Source organism: Myxine glutinosa, chromosome 5, assembly GCF_964187855.1.
Source record: "Myxine glutinosa chromosome 5, kmMyxGlut1.1, whole genome shotgun sequence".
Classification (NCBI taxonomy): domain Eukaryota; kingdom Metazoa; phylum Chordata; class Myxini; order Myxiniformes; family Myxinidae; genus Myxine; species Myxine glutinosa.
This window is the reverse complement of record NC_136265.1, coordinates 192,690,280-192,705,172: the sequence shown is the minus strand read 5'-3', so window position 1 is coordinate 192,705,172 and position 14,893 is coordinate 192,690,280. Positions and strand designations below refer to the sequence as shown.

The 14,893-nt window shown below is 44.8% G+C and overlaps 1 non-coding gene across 1 annotated transcript; it reads left to right on the top strand.

Annotated features, from left to right (window-relative positions):
* Window positions 1-8,587: 8,587 nt before the first annotated feature.
* Window positions 8,588-8,660, top strand: TRNAV-AAC (transfer RNA valine (anticodon AAC)). The gene has a single exon. It is a non-coding gene; the product is annotated as a tRNA-Val (tRNA).
* Window positions 8,661-14,893: the final 6,233 nt, after the last annotated feature.

Sequence of the window (14,893 nt, the reverse complement as noted above, 5' to 3'; positions counted from 1 at the left end):
TTTTAAAGACCTGGAGGGAGGCGTGGGATTGAAGAGAGTGAGGGAGTTTGTTCCAGAGGTGGGAGAAAAGAGGAATGAAGGAGTGAAGGTGAGCAGAGAGTCTTGATTTTGGCAGTTTAACCATAAGAAGGTTGCAGGCAGATCTTGTGCGACCTGTAGGAATATTTGGGGGAGAGAGCCCAGAGAGAGCTGGGGGAGCAAGGCTGGAGAGGAGTCAGTAGAAGACGGAAAGACCGCCAACCTGCCTGCGGTGAGTAAGTGAAAGGCCCTTGGAGATAGCTTCATCGTGGGAGATTCCAATGATTCTGAACGCTTTGGTTTCAACAGCGTGAAGACGAGCTAGGTGTGAAGCAGGAGCACCAGCCCAGAGGGAGGAACAGTATTCCATTGAGCTGCGGAGGAAAGCCTTGCATGTGGTGAGGAGCTCAGGTGTGCCAAGGAAGGACTTCGCACGACGGAGCATGCCCAGTCGGCGACTGGCTTTGGAGGCCAGATTTGAAATGTGGTTTCGTGGATTTGAAATGTGGATTTGAAATGTGGAAATGTGGTTTGAATTTGAATTTTTCCCGGGAAATATCATGGCAGATAGTGAGATGCAAAATGGCAGATAGAAATCTTGTTTTGTCGTTGGGATTTCCATATCGACCTCTCACCTCGTAACTCGTCTGCAGCCGTGCCGATACCTGCCTATTCTCGTCGTTCAGCATGGCTTGAACCAGCATGGGGATCCATGCACAGACTTTTGGGAATGTTACATTCCACTCACGTTTGGTGTATCGTGAGTTCATTGCTTTGAGAGCATTGGGGAATGATGGTACCATAATATGTATTTTCATTGTACTCTCTTTCATAGTGTTATTATTGTGTTTGTGAGAGTTATTAAAACAATTACTTGTTTTGTTCTACAATTGAATTGGTGTGGTTTTACCAAGGTTTGTTCGAACACTCAAAATAACAAATATTTCTGCCGTGTTCCTGCTCCAGACTCTGAGGGGCTCTGTAACCGGGGTTTTGGGAGGGAATACGTAATATAAAGAATGTTTGTGTGTTTGTATGTATGTATGTGTGTATGTATGTGTGTATGTATGTGTGTATGTATGTGTGTATGTATGTATGTATGTATGTATGTATGTATGTATGTACAGTATGTATGTTTGTATGTGCGTATGTATGTATGGATGTATGTGTGTTTGTATGTATGCTTATATGTATGTTTGTATGTATGTTTGCTCTTCTCCCATTGGAAGGACAGCTGACTTGATGCCACCCACAATTGTCTCCTGAAATACTTAACATAAAGTACCAAGAGGACGCAAAAGACTCCAAGGACCCTAAATACCCCAAAAGACCCTGAGGACCCAAAGGATCCAGAACAACCAAAATACCAAAAAAGACTGAAAATAACCTGAAGACCCAGTGGACCCCAAAGACCCAAAATACGCAAAAGGCCTTGAAGTCCCAAAAGACCCCGAAAACTTAAAAGACCCCAAAGGCAGAAAAGACACCAAAGAACCAAAAGAACAAAAACACCCTGAAGACCGAAAATAGTGAAAAGACACCGAAGAACCAAAAGAACAAAAACACCCTGAAGACCGAAAATAGTGAAAAGACACCGAAGACCCAAAAGACCCTTAAAGGGGAACCCAAACGCAAATTGTTTTTCTTCTGAAAACCATTGACAATCAAATTACAGCCTAATTTAAAGGGAATTTTATTTTATTTGTGAATCACAAAGTTCCGAAAAAAGCCCAAGATTGTCGATTTTCGAGTCCGAATTTCGTCTGAATCCATCCACATCTTTTTGAGATATCCTGTTCACAATCAGACAAACAAAAAAGACGTTCAAAAATCCAGTCACTCCCCCCCCCCCCCCCCCCCCGCAAAAAACAGTTGCCATGGATACATCAGATTTCCCATTTCATTACGGTTTAAATTGAGGATCTTCATCAAAGGACTTGATGTCCTCGTGTTTTATACTTCTCCCAACCCCCCCCCCCCCCTTCCCACGCCTCCTCCCCTCAAGCCCTCTCCCTCCCACACATCTCCCAATGTCCCTTCTCTCAAATGTTGTGTGTGTGTGCTTCCCCTTCTCTCCCCCATCTTGTCTACCGCTCCCCTTTTTATATACTTTGTTTGTCTGTTTGATTTGTTTGTGTGATAAATGTTAGCTCTTTCACGAGCCTCGATCCTGTATACAAAAAAAAAAAAAGAAAAAAAAAAAGGCACCAAGCAGACAGTCTCTTCGAGGACAAATGGCATATCAGCCTGTAATGGAGGTGCTTGATTTTTCCCCAACAATAACTCACTTGGTAATAAACCTGAGATGCAGGTTTAATTGCAATCGCAGTATAGGACGATGTCGCGGGCAATCCCTTTCCTGGGAAGCCTCAACTCATTCGCAACCAATATCAAAAAGGTCCGCCCGCAGCCTCGATGCGATTCACAGCTGCATCTCTCTCATGGCCGTCTCTTCCTTTTTTTCTTCACAAACATTTCTTTTCACCTTTTACTAAAGTCATCTTCATTTCACAGAAAAAATCTTATCAACAATATTACCTGAAACTAAAAATCCTAACAGTATATAATAACAACACAGGTGGAAGTGACGGATCTGTAACACTCCCCACCTTCAAGGAAGAAAGTTTTAACACAGTGAAAACTTTCTTTCCATACAAAAAGTATGTTTAACAACCAAAAGTAATAGTAAGGGCATTTTATGAGATATTTCACAAATCTGTTAACTAAATTGTTACCAAAAAATTTCTTCAACAATATGTTTGTAAAGGTGTGTAATAACATGTGTTGAAATGTTGAAGGTCAACTCCCGTGGGAAACCCAGAAAAAAAGCTGTTGAATTCGGGTACCGAAAAATTATTTTCGAGAATTTTTATTTTTTTTAATCGGCCCTTAAGTAACTTATGAGGGTCAAATAAGGGTTTTTCATGATTCTGAGTTGATTGTTAACATTTATATTTTCACTTTTACATTTACACACAAAGTAGCTTTTATTTCACATACATATATAATACTCAAGAGTTATTTCTCATTCACAATGTCAGAAGTTTCAACAGTCATTGTCTATGTCTTCTTCAGACTCAACAACATCATGACTGCAGTTTCTGCATGTAATGCCATTACAGACTCCACAGGCCGAGATGCACGTGACCCCATTCTTCTTGCAGCTGCAGCGCCGGTTGCTGCAATCTCCATGACAATTACAGCTCGTGAACTGCAATAGCTCCTCAGGAGCCGTGGGGTCCAGTGTTGGAACTGGCTCATACCCATGCACACCTATTGTCCATCCATAGTCACTGGGGTTCAGAGACATGCTCTGTAGAAGGATCCAGTCCCGGGTCTGCAGGTAGGCACGGAGTGAATGTTGTGCAGCTGCACCCTCTGTTGGAGGTAGAGTCTCTGGTTTGATCACTCCTGCCTGCATGGGACTGGAACATGTTTACTGACGTCCTCCTCCATCCGCCGGTTGACATCAGACAGGTGACTGAGGATGAGCACCCAGCATTTGTGGCCAGAAAAACTGTTTCTCATTCTTCCTCTGCTCAGTCCACCTTGTGACTTGGCTGCCTTCATTAATGTCTGCTCAATGCAAATGTCACACCATGTGCCGGACCACTCATGACTTGAGTAACGGACAACGTGGTTCCCATGGGCAGTGAGACGTTCTAAGGTGTCTTTGTAAGCAGGCAAAGTTTCTAGTTCCTTCATGAGTTGACAGTACAGCCGTGTGCCCTTGGCATACTGATGATGGCCTGCAGCGGCAAAGATGTGAAGCATCTTGGTAACAATGCAGGACAGATGCCCATTGTGGTCTGCAAGTTGCTCGGTTCTGATAAAGACCTTGATCACATCTACCATGTGGTGGTACTCCACCCAGAGTGCAGGTGTTCTTCCTCCTTTTGCGAGTCGTTTGAAGGTTTCTTCAAACCTTTGCTCAAACACTGGCACTACTGGGTCTGAGTGTCTGGCTCCCATCTTCCCATCAGCCACCTTCTCCATGAAGGTCTTCATGTCACCACGCTCCTCCTCAGTGAAGGCAAGTTTCATGATGTGTTGATAGATGGCTGCATCGATGAGGAGGTGAACACGGATTGCCTTGTCAAAACATCCTCCATCCATGATGTGGTTGGCTGTCGTACTTCCAGGATAGATCAACTGGATCACATCTAGTAGTCCAGAATCTTCCATGATGTTACCCATTGATCCAAGATAAGACTTCAGCAGGTGAAAACCACCCAACCTTGGAATGACGGGTAGATTTGCCTGCTTTATTATATTCACAGCCTTCAGCCAAATCGGAAGATCAAAGGTCACTATAACGACCCCAGCGTGCCGTATGCACTCTTTCAGAGTGGTGAAGATGGTGTTGAGGTCATTAGGGTCTCCTTCAATAACTGGGAGGAACTCGATCTGTGTGCTCTGCTTTGCATCATTAGCATGGATTCTCTTCATCCAGCCATTCCAGTTGGAGTGTGGGAACTCAGGATCGTTGGCTTTGATCACCCACCCCGCTGCCCAGAGTGTGTCACCTGGAGTGAGGAGTGGCTGATCATGAGCCAGGGAGGAGGAAAGCTCAGCGAGGGGGAGAAACATGCTCGCGTTCGTTCCTATCTGTTTCCTGTTCGTAAATGGAATAATCTTTACTTCAGTTCCTCTCAGGATCTTAGCTTTGTCGAGTGCCTTCAACTTCACCCGGGGGAAAGTTGCTGTTGTCTGTGGATCTGGCAAAGGTGGTGCCGGAGAGGTGACTTCGATCCAACCCATTGAGTGAAAGGGAGTGTTTCCGTGAATAGAGACAATGTTTAAATCTATATTGTCTCCAACAAACTGAGTGACTGCATTGTTTGTTTCCCCAACCTCCATAAAGACCACCTGATCATTACTTGACAATTCACTTTCACTGGCTGGCACTTTGGCTGTCATCACTGATTGATCCTCAAGCGCAGCATCAACCGCAACCTCATCATTGATCTGTTCATCGGTTTCCTCCACAATGGTGTCAAGAGTGCCAGAAGTATCTGGAACATCATCTCCACTCCTACTATTAAGGAAGCAGTAATTGTAGTTTTGTGTCTCCGTGTAAGACTCAGTGTATCCCAGCCGGTGGAACTTGTTGAGCATCCATTTTGACCCAAATCTATGATCAAGTTGTATGGCAAGCCCCATTTGGTGTGGCAATACTCCAGACCGAGGTCGACAGGCCTTAATAAAATTCTGCCCCCAAACGGCAACTCTTTCGTCTGTCTTGACAATCGGTCTCAAGAACATCTGAAGGCTTGCAGGAACAAGTGTCAGCTGACTATCGATGTCAGTCATACTGTGTGTGGTGGGGTATGACTTTGGACCTAAATCAATCAAGGCAATATCATTGGATATGAACTTGAGTGCCGTCTTTATGATCTGAGTCTTCTCATCTCCATGGTCAAGATTAGCATGATGCGCTCGCAGAATATTGTCGGTGCCATCTTTGAGACAGAGTACATCTGCCCTTCTTTCCTGTGTTGTGAAATACAAGGTGTCTTCGCATTTCTCTAGAAGTTTTATCTTTAGCCAATGCTTTGAATAAGAAAGGCTCTTCTCTGGTGACTGATCAAATTCCTACAGCTTTTCATGGACTTGGTCCATGTTCATTACCCCATGCTCTAATTCTGAGTCTAACCATTCGCAGAATTCAATAAAAACTGCCTCTCGCTCCTCATCAATACTCCTCTGTCCTCTCTTCCTTTTTCCTTCCTCATCAGTCTTGGACAAACTGTCACCTCTCGCAAACATAAGTTTGCATCGCAAATGGTACAGTGTTTCTTCTGCTACCAAGTCGTTGATCCCTTCCAGGCGTCCAGTGACTTCAGTGCCCCAGTCATCCCCGCGACTCCGTGCTGTCTTCAGCAAGCTTGCCTTCAGTGTATCTGCAGTCAAATTATCTGGCACTCTGTATTTCTTTCTAGCTTGTGCTGGATTATTTTTGTAGAGCTGGGCTGGTTGGTTGCAAAGAATGCATACATCCTTATACAGGAGGTCAACTGACTGTGATCTTCTAGAACTGCAGCCAGTTGATGAACTGAACTCACAAGTAGTGCGTCTTCTCTTCAACTTTGATGACTCTTTCTCTGCCTTTGATGCTTGAGCTGACTTCTTGGTGGTTGCAACAAAGTTGTTGTACAGATCATTTTTACACTTCTGGTGGTACCTCAGTTTTCCTTCCTTTTGAGCCTCCTTCATACGTTCCACAACAGTAACATTTTCGACAGTTTCTGCTTGTTTCAATAAAGTTGAGTATCCCTTTGGAGTTGCCTGTATGAGCCTTTCAGCTGGTGTATCCGAGCGTGCACAGATGAAGCAATTGAGCACAGGTGGAGTAACGTCTTCATCCATATTGCTAGACTCCATGTCCTGCAAAGTAGAAAATGAGATATATTTAGAAATTATTTTTCCACAAAGGAGTGTCTGTGGTGAAATATAAATGTTAACAATCAACTCAGAATCATGAAAAACCCTTATTTGACCCCTCATAAGTTACTTAAGGGCCGATTAAAAAAAATAAAAATTCTCGAAAATAATTTTTCGGTACCCGAATTCAACAGCTTTTTTTCTGGGTTTCCCACGGGAGTTGACCTTCAACATTTTAACACATGATATTACACACCTTTACAAACATATTGGTGAAGAAATTTTTTGGTAACAATTTAGTTAACAGATTTTCATATGTTTCCCTTACTATAATACTCACACCCAACAACTACAAATCAAAACTGTGGCTGATCAAATCTAGTAAACAACAAAAATTTAATTCAACGCACAGGAATCCTCACGGTTAATTCACTCTGGATAAACCTCCTGCTGAAGATATTTCCCAGAGTTTGGATCCCGGACGTTTGGATCCGGAGATATTTCCCGGATCCCGGATGAGCCCCGAATTTCTGTTACGCATTACCTCCCCAAACCCCGGTTATGGTGCACCTCAGAGTCTTGAGCAGGAACACGGCAGAAAGGTTTGTTCTTTTGAATGTTCCAATAAACCATGGTAAAACCACACCAATGCAATTGTCGTAAAAAAACAAGTAATTGTATTCAGAACTCTCACAAACACAATAATAACACTCTTAAAGAAAGTACAATGAAAATATCACTTTCATCAAATGAACAATACATGTGATGGTACAGTCATTCCTCAATGCTCTTATATCAAAGCAATAAACTCACGACACGCCAAACGTGAGTGGAATGTGACATTCCCCAAAGTCTGTGCACGGATCGCCACTCTGGTTGAAGCTGCGCAGAACGACGAGAACAGGCAGGTATCGGCATGGCAGCAGACGAGTCACGAGGTGAGAGGTCGATATGGGGATTGAGCCGATAGGTAAACCAACAGCAATCAACACGATGAGATCGATATGGAAATCCCAACAACAAAACAAGATGCACCTTGTTTTGACATTCCACTCGAAAACAAGATGACATTCCACTCGAAGCACACCTGCATCTCAGGACAGTCTCTTCGAGGACAAAATTGCGTATCAGCATGGAATGGAGGCGCTTGATTTTTCTCCAACAATAACTCACGCTTGGTAATAAAACCTGAGATGCAGTTTAAATTGCAATCCCAATATAAGACGATGTCACCGGCAATCCCTTTCACGGGAGGCCTCAACTAATTCGCGACCAATATCAAAAAAGTACACACGCAGCTTTGATGCGATTCACGGCTGTATCTCTCTCATGGCCGTCTGTTCCTTTTTCCTTCACAAACATTTCTTTTTACCTTTCACTAAAGTCATCTTCATTTCACACAAAAAATCTTAACAACAATATTACCTGAAACTAAAAATCCGAACAGTATATAATAACAACACAGGCGGAAGTGACGGATCCGTAACAACACATACAAACATACAAACACACATACATACATACATACATACATACATACATACACACACATACATACATACATACATGCATACATACATACAAACATTCATACATTCATACATTCATACATACATACATACACACATACATACATAAAAACATACATTCATTCATTCATTCATAGATACGTATACATACATTCATACATACATTCATACATACATACATACATACATACATACATACATACATACATACAAACATTCATACATACATACATACAAACATACATACAAACATACATGCATACATACATACATACGTACATACGTACAAACATACATAAATACATACGTACATACGTACATACATACATACGTACATACATACATACATACATACATACATCCAAACAAACACTTGCTCCATGACAAATAGATTATTAACTGTGTTATACTTTCTGATTCCACTCGAAGCAAAACTCAATTGATGCGAAATAAGCGAGAAACCTCAGAATTTCATTTATTATTTGTGTTCAAAATTGAAGAAAATGGTGATTGTTTTTTTTTAACGATTTGGAAATAACGTCACGAACAGTTGAACATGACATGAGGAATGGAGAACATGCTCTGAACGACAGATTCACACATGTTGATGTTTCGTTCTTCATCAAGAATACAAAATGATCGAGTTCACCAACCAGGTTTCCGTAGTGTAGTGGTTATCACGTTCGCCTAACACGCGAAAGGTCCCCGGTTCGAAACCGGGCGGAAACAATATTTATTTATTACATGAGATTTTTCTCTCGAACCCGTCGCTGGTTTTACCCCGCTTCCGCGAAGCGAACATTGGGGTTCAGCAGGCTCGTTCTCTTCTGGCGGTTCCGCAAGAACACAGTTGCACTTTTTTGCAAGTTTGTTGATCACTCCGGTTTGTGCGTTTGTGTTTGTCTGTCCGCTCACTTATACTTGCTTACACGTCACAATTTTAAACCGATATTCACGAAACTTCACCAAATGGAAGAGTTCGTCGTCCGCCAAAATCCTATATATTTTGAGGTCAAAAGGTCAACAAAGGCCAAAGGTCAACCACTTTTTTTCAAATTTCTAAAATCCTCAATTTTCATCCAATAGACTTGAAATTTGAATAGGATTTACATATCGCCGAATTGAATTCAACCACCCACTATTTTTGAGATCAGCGTAGGCCAAAAGGTCAACATAGGCCAAAGGTCAACCACTTTAAAAAAAAAAAATTTAAATCCTCAATTTTCATCCAATTGATTTGAAATTGGAATGGTATTTTTATATCAGCGAACTGAATTCAACCACCAACTATTTTTGAGATCAACGTAGGTCATAAGGTCAACATAGGCCAAAGGTCAACCACTTTTTTCAAATTTCTAAAATCCTAAATTTTCATCTGATTGAATTGAAATTTGAATAGGATTTACATATCGGCTAACTGAATTCAACCACCAGCTATTTTTGAGATCAACGTAGGTCATAAGGTCAACATAGGCCAAAGGTCAACCACTTATGTAGGAGCTATGCTCCAACGTAAATCGGAAGAATGGACGTGACAAAAAGCTGGAATTCGTCTGAGTCTCTTTATTGTGTCAAATCAACTCGGGTACTCTGAAAAGCCCGTTTATCAGGCAGCAATATATATACACATTATCCCGGAGCGTTTGCCCGGGAAAGGCGAGAGGGGGCGTGCCCGGGCGTCCTGGACGAGCCCTGGCAAGTCGAGAGCGGGCATGCCGGGCGTCCCGGACGAGGCCTGGCAAGTCGAGAGCGGGCATGCCCGGCGTCCTGGACGAGCCCGGCATGGTGATCGCCCCGCGTCCTCGGTAGGTGCAAGGCGATTGTGTATACCCAGCGGTAGCCGCTACACACGTCCCCCCAGAATCGACTTGCACCGGCAGGGTCAATTTAAGGGGGGTCCTGATGACCCGGCCGAAGTGACCCCTTGCGGGTCGTGGGGGGGGGGGGGTCCGGTGTGGTGGTGGGCGGTCAAGTGGGGGGCACCGTGGACGGGGGGCGGCCTCGCCGCGGTGGAAGGGCCAACCGTGGCGGTTGGTCGATGTCCACGTGCGCCGGCTTGAGGTGGTCCACCGCAATCCGGTCCGACCTGCCGCCGATGTCGATGACGAACGACTTGTCGTCCCGTCGCAGGACCCGGAAGGGCCCGTCGTACGGCGGCCGGAGTGGCCCCCGATGTGCGTCATGATGCACAAAAACGTACTCCGCTGTGCGAAGCGCTGGGGGGACGTAGGACTGGGGGTCACCGTGGTGGGACATTGGCATGGGGCAAACCGTCAGGCGGTCTCCTGGAGGTCCGAGCGCTGGTGAGCTGCGGACCAGGGACTGGTAGCGTCGGGCACGAATTCACCCGGGATGCGTAGCGCCTGGCCGTAGACGATTGCCGTGGAATTGTAGGGTGAGACTCAAGATGCCAATGGTCGGAAACAGGTTTTACAAAAGGTCACAACTTTATTTACTGGTTATTCACTTCATTCCATTACCAAATAATACCGTTTAACTCAATGGCTCAGGTAACTCTATCCGCATAGTCCCTCTTTCGTGGCTGCAGCGCCGAACCCGTGGTACGCGTTCATTCCGTCGGGCAGGGCTTCTCGTGGCAAGTGCCCCTTGACTCCAAGTCTCTTCTGCTTATATCGGCAAACTTCAGTTAATCCTCTGTCCGCTGAAATCGTAATCCCTTCTCCGCTGCTTCTAATCCGTTCTCCGCAAAGTTACTGGTCGCCTCACTGGCACCAGCTCGCTCTCCTCCCTGCTGGGAATTTGCTTCATCCACTTTGCATCCCGATGAAAGACAATAGTACGGGCTTGTGAATGTGTGTTAGCCCGGGGTCGTGCTAAAGCTACACAACAGGACTCCCAGCTTCGACAGGGCGAGATGCATTCCTGACATTCTTACGACCACCTGCTCGTACCTTGGTTAGTTACCAGTTCCAACCAATAAGTTACACTGAGTTACACTTCCACAATTCCCTCATCTTTTTGTTTTTGTTTATATTAACCATTAATCTAAACATCAATATAAGTAAACAATCAATCACTACAAGTAAACATCAATACAAGTATAAGTAAATAATCAATCACTACAAGTAAACATCAATACAAGTATAAGTAAATAATCAATCACTGCCGCCGATGTCGTCCCGTTATGATTGGTTATGACTAACTTCCCTGAAAATGTCTGCTGCTCTTCTTCTGCTCCGATCGGATCATCTGATCATGTCCTTCTTAAAGTGGACATCTCTCTGACCATCCTCAGGGAGCCTGCTCAGCGTCGACGAGTCTGGCATTTCACTCAGGCCAACTGGCACGGTCTTCAAGCAGCCATCAATCATCTGGACTGGTCTCCCATCTCTACCACCTCTGACATCAACTCATCCTGGGAATTCTTCCAAAGTAAATTGCTCTCTCTCATGCACAGATTTATCCCATCTCGTCTTCAGTTGTCATACCCTTCCTCGCGTCCATGGTACACGGAATCTTGTGGTGAGGCTGTTGCCCAGAAACAACTTGCCTTCGTCTCCTGGAAAGCAAATCCAACGGAAGGAAATCTCATTTCCTTTCACAAAGCCCGAAACAAGTGTGTGTCCACCCTCAGGAGAGCCAGGAAACAATATCTCTCCGTTCTCAAGACCGAACTCTCTTATCTGTCTCCCTCTTCCAAATCCTGGTGGCGTCTGGTCAAATCCGTTTCTGGTGTTTGTTCCCCCTCCATCCCCTCCCTTACCTCAAACGGCTACACAGCTGACTCCGCAAGTGAAAAAGCTGAATGCCTCAACTCTGTGTTTGCCTCTAAATCTTGTGTCCCAAACCCATCCCTCTCTGTACCCACCATACCCAGTCGTACCCTGCTGCTCCTGGACTCCGTGTCCTTTCCTCCTGACAAGGTGGAAAAGTTTCTGTCAACCCTCGACTCTGATTCTGCAACTGGACCCGACGGCATCAGCCCACGGGTCCTAAAATCCTGCTCTGCTGCTCTATCTCACCCTCTCTCTGTTCTCTTCACCCTCTCTTTTGCTCAAGGTCAACTGCCATCTGCTTGGAAATCAGCCAACATCACCGCTTTACACAAAAAAGGTGCAAAAACAGATCCTAGCAACTACAGACCAATCAGCCTTCTCCCAATTATCAGCGAAGTCATGGAATCCATCATTGCTTCGGATATGAAATCTTTCCTCTTCTCCAATGGCTTGATCTCTGATCATCAATTTGGTTTCAGACCAGGTCACTCTACTCTGGACATGCTGCTTCTGCTGTCTCAACAATGGATGGAGGTCCTCAATGCCAAACAGGAAATTAGAGCTGTCTCCCTCGACATATCACGTGCCTTCGACACGGTCTGGCACCCCGCTCTGCTCACCAAACTCTCCTCCTTTGGTATCCATGGAAATCTCCACGCATGGCTGGCGGACTTCCTCTCTAGTCGTCGTCAACGTGTGGCCCTGAATGGGTTTCTCTCATCTCCTCTTCCTGTTCAGGCTGGAGTTCCCCAAGGCAGTGTTCTGGGCCCCGTGCTTTTTCTGGTCTTCATCAATGATCTCTCTGACTCTCTCGAAAATCCTCTCTATCTCTTTGCTGATGACTCCACTCTCTGCCGCTCCATTCCTCTTCCCTCAGATCGGCAGTCTGCTGCCTCCTCGCTCTCTGAAGACCTGGACAAAATCACAGACTGGTCAAACAAGTGGAACATGTCTTTCAATCCTGACAAATCTCACACTCTTACTATGTCTCTCCGAAAAGATCGACTGGACAACCCTCCCATCTACTTTCTCAACAATCCTCTCCAAGAACTTCTGTCACTCAAGATTTTGGGTCTCACTATCTGCCATGATCTTTCTTGGGAAAACCACATTTCCAAGCTGGCCTCCAAAGCCAGTCGCCGACTGGGCATCCTCCGTCGTGCGAAGTCCTTCCTCGGCACACCTGAGCTCCTCACCACATACAAGGCTTTCATCCGCAGCTCAATGGAATACTGTTCTCCCCTATGGGCCGGTGCTCCTGCCTCACACCTAGCTCGGCTTCACGCTGTTGAAACCAAAGCTTTCAGAATTATTGGAATCTCCCGCAATGAAGCTATCTCTGAGGGCCTTTCACTCACTCACCGCAGGCAGGTAGGTGGTCTTTCTGTCTTCTACCGACTCCTCTCCGGCCTTGCACCCCCAGCTCTCTCTGTGCTCTGTCCCCCAAATATTCCTACAGGTCGCACAAGATCTGCCAGCAACCCTCTGATGGTTAAACTGCCGAAATCTCGGCTCTCTGCTCACCTTCACTCTTTCATTCCTCTTTTCTCCCACCTCTGGAACAAACTCCCTCACTCCCTTCAATCCCACTCCTCCCTCCAGGTCTTTAAAACAGCTGTTCACCACCATCTCTTATCTTCCCCCATCCAAAACCTTGATCTTTTCTACCCCCGCTAATTCACCCCAGATCCACCTTGTTTGAAATTCCAACTTCTTTCCTGGAAGTCCTGGCAGTGTCCATATGTTTTATACCTCTCCCACCGCCCCCTTCCCATGCCCCCCCCCCCCCAAAGCCCTCGCCCTCTCTCAGATCTCTCGATGTCTCCATGTCTCTCGGTCCCTGCTCTCAAATGTTGTGTTTGTGTCCTTCCCCCTCTCTCCCCATCTTGTCTACCGCTCCCGATGTTATATGTTTTATGTGTCGGTTTGTCTTTCTGTGTGATTAATGTTCGCTCTTTCACGAGCCTCGATCTTGTATACAAAAAAAAAAAAAAAAAAAAAAAAAACTGCAAGTAAACATCATTACAAGTATAAGTAAATAATCATAACTTTGGTAATCAAATTCCCTTAGGCATACACCGTCATCCTGCAAGAATCACAAAACATTCCGTTGGTCATTGACTCCTTCCATATTGTTCAATCTATTGCATTTGCATCACAAATATCTTTTCAAAACAACACTTCACCATCACCAAGATACAACAATTTCACTTCATTTTCAAGTTTTGTAAAGCATCTGCACCATCTGGCAAAAACGTTTGCCTCCACACAAATGTTGACTTTGTTTGAAAGGAAGGGCTGATCACTTGTGTTTGAATTCAGGTATGAAACATTTTCTTCAGTCTTTATGAACACCTGCACTACTTCGTGTAGGATTTCGCTGTTGTGGTAACGGTGCGGAGACATAGACTGACCCTGCTCTCCATGTAGCATTCTTGCCACTCTTGCTGTGAACCATAATGATTCCTTGAACAAGGCCTTCGCCCAGTTGTCGTCGACTTGCCTCCTCCCTCATTATGAGAGGGCAGCAAGTGTTGGTGTAATGTTGATTGGCCAGCAAGATGTGGAACAGGGATGCCGGATGCATCCACAATGATGTTGGGACCATGGTGTTCAGGTCATTCATGGTCCTTACCAGGAGCAACCAGCAGAATCGTGCACAGCTGTTGTGACAAGGGCACAGCCGTTTTTTGCAGCTCCATGCTGGTTCCCCAGACGTTGGTGAAGTAATAACATATGTCCCCGCATTTCACAGAGGTTGCAGGTAAAATGTCGTTGTCCTGCAACTTCTGATGTGATGAATGTTCGAAGCCTTCGAACAAGAGTAAGTGATCGCCTTTCTTTCATATGTTGCAGTGTGATCCAGGCAAATGGTCACATACATTTCCTTGGTGAAGGTAAGCATTCATCTCCAAGTTACACGGGAGAATGTCTTCATCATTCTTTGAGAAAGACGGTGTATGCCACGATTAACTTCATTTTTTAGCCACAAATTTTCTTTCTCGAACTTCTTCCCAATTCCGTTAGCAATCCCTTCAAAATGTGATCTCGTCTTATCCTTATGCTCAGTCACATCTGAATCTGCTTTCCACACACACTGAATCAGATAGGGTACATCTTACCATGAAATCAGCATAATCATGTATATCTTCCGACAGTTTCACATTCAACAATTTGTTGTTTTCCCTTACAACATTCAAAAAGTTATATTCATTTATATGCGTC